Here is a 2,500-nt window from a genome sequence, read left to right on the forward strand (position 1 = left end):
GGCCCTGCGCACGTTTGTCTTTGAAACCGAGCATCAATGCCACAGAAAGTGCCGGGGCGCCAGCTGGAGCCATCATCCGACGTGCCATGGCTCTGGTCCCATGGTCTTCGCAACCGAGCATTCGTGACACCCGCGGGGCCAGGACACCAACCCTTCCGACACGAGCATTCGCGCATGTTCTTTGGCCACACAACGGCGCCAGCACGAGCAAAATCATCCGCGGTGCGGTGGCCTTGCACGGCCTTTTGTCTTTGGAACCAACCATCAGTGCCACGGGAAGTGCCGGAGTCCCGGCATCCGCGGTGCCAAGTCATTGCGCCCTTGGTCTCTGCAGCGGGGCATGCCGGGCACTCCCAACCATTGCAAGCAAGCAAGCAAGCAAGAAAGAAAGTAAGTAAGTAAGTAAGTATTACATATAGGGGCGGGACATGCGGGGAGATCTGCGAAACGTGCATTACGGGGCACACGCGTACCTACCGGGGCATACCGACCCCTATTGGGGCACACGTGTGCATATCGGGGCATACCGGGCCTATCGGGGCACACGCGTACATACCGGGGCATACCGAGCCCTACTGGGGCACACGTGCGCATATCGGGGCGTACCAAGCCTATCGGGGCATACGCATGTATCCCAAGGCATACCGAGTCTATCCGGGCATACGCGTTCATACCGGGGCGTAACGGGCCTATCGGGGCATACTTGGGCATATCCGGGCAAAAAATGCCCAAAACTTGCGCAACCTTGGCAACCGTGGTCCATTCCTCTCTATATGCCTAGCCTTGCCAACCGTGGTCCATTCCTCACTATATGCCATGGCCTTGTGCCCATGGTCTTCCCAAGACAGCGTCCAAGGCCCCCGGAAGGCCAAGGGAGCCCAACCCAGCAATGCCCTGCTATGGCAAGCCAAGGCCAAGCATTCCGGTGCCTATCCGGGCAAAAATGCGATTCCTCTCTATATGCCTAGCCTTGGCAACCGTGGTCCATTCCCCACCATATGCCATGGCCTTGTGCCCATGGTCTTCCCAAGACAGTGTCCAAGGCGCCCGGAAGGCCAAGGGAGCCCAACCCAGCAATGCCCTGCTTTGGCAAGCCAAGGCCAAGCATTCCGGTGCCTAACCTTGGCAACCGTGGTCCTTTCCTCACCATATGCCATGGCCTTGTGCCCATGGTCTTCGCAAGACATCGTCCAAGGCGCCCAAAAGGCCAAGGGAGCCCAACCCAGCAATGCCTTGCTAGGACAAGCCAAGGCCAAGCATTCCGGTGCCTATCCGGGCAAAAACGCCCAAAGCATGCCCATTCCTTAGCCTATCCAGGCAAAAACGCCCAAAATCTGCACATTCTAGTGCCTATCCGGGCAAAAACGCCCACCAGCATGCCACCCTCCTATAGGGTTTGCGCAACCAACCAGCCTAACCACCAGTGGCAACCAAAGGTGCTGTTAGCGACGACTTCTGAAGACGCAACGAGACGCGACGTGTTTGCGCCCAGACGCGACGAGACGATGCGGGATCTGCGCCCAAGAATGCCTAGACCCGTCGACTTGATGCGGGATCAGCTCGCCCAAGCATGCCTAGTGTGCAAGGCCTGTGTGCAAGGCTAGTGTCCAAGGCTAGTGTGCAAGGCTCATGTGGAACGCTAGTGCGCAAGGCTAGTGCCCAAGGCTTGTGTGCCAGGCCCGTGTGCAAGGCTAGTGTCCAGGGCTTGTGTGCATTGCTTGAGTGCAAGGCTTGTGTGCATTGCTCGAGTGCATGGCTTGTGTGCAAGGGTTGTGCGCAAGGCTAGTGTGCGGGGCTTGTGCGCATGGCTAATGTGCACGGCTTGTGTGCATGGCTACCGTGCAAGGCTAGTTTGCATGGCTAGGGTGCAAGGCTCGCATGCGAGGCTAGTGTGCAAGGCTGCGTGCAAGGGAAGCGTGCAGGGCGAGTGTGCGAGGCCACTGTGCACGGCGCCAGCACTAGCGAGCCATCATCCGCGTTGCCATGGCTCGCTTGGCCTTGGCTTGCCAGGCCCCGACACGAGCAATCGCGCATTTTCTTTGCAACCGACCATCAATGCCGCCCAACGGGGCCAGCACGAGCAGTCATCCGCGGTCCCCTGGCCCTGCGCACGTTTGTCTTTGAAACCGAGCATCAATGCCACAGAAAGTGCCGGGGCGCCAGCTGGAGCCATCATCCGACGTGCCATGGCTCGCTTGGCCTTGGCTTGCCGGGCCCCGACACGAGCAATCGCGCATTTTCTTTGCAACCGACCATCAATGCCGCCCAACGGGGCCAGCACGAGCAGTCATCCGCGGTCCCCTGGCCCTGCGCACGTTTGTCTTTGAAACCGAGCATCAATGCCACAGAAAGTGCCGGGGCGCCAGCTGGAGCCATCATCCGACGTGCCATGGCTCTGGTCCCATGGTCTTCGCAACCGAGCATTCGTGACACCCGCGGGGCCAGGACACCAACCCTTCCGACACGAGCATTCGCGCATGTTCTTTGGCCACACAACGGC

This window comes from Tasmannia lanceolata, unplaced genomic scaffold, assembly GCF_043159265.1.
Source record: "Tasmannia lanceolata isolate RefF3 unplaced genomic scaffold, GAP_Taslan_0.1 ptg000273l, whole genome shotgun sequence".
In the NCBI taxonomy this organism is placed as follows: Eukaryota; Viridiplantae; Streptophyta; class Magnoliopsida; order Canellales; family Winteraceae; genus Tasmannia; species Tasmannia lanceolata.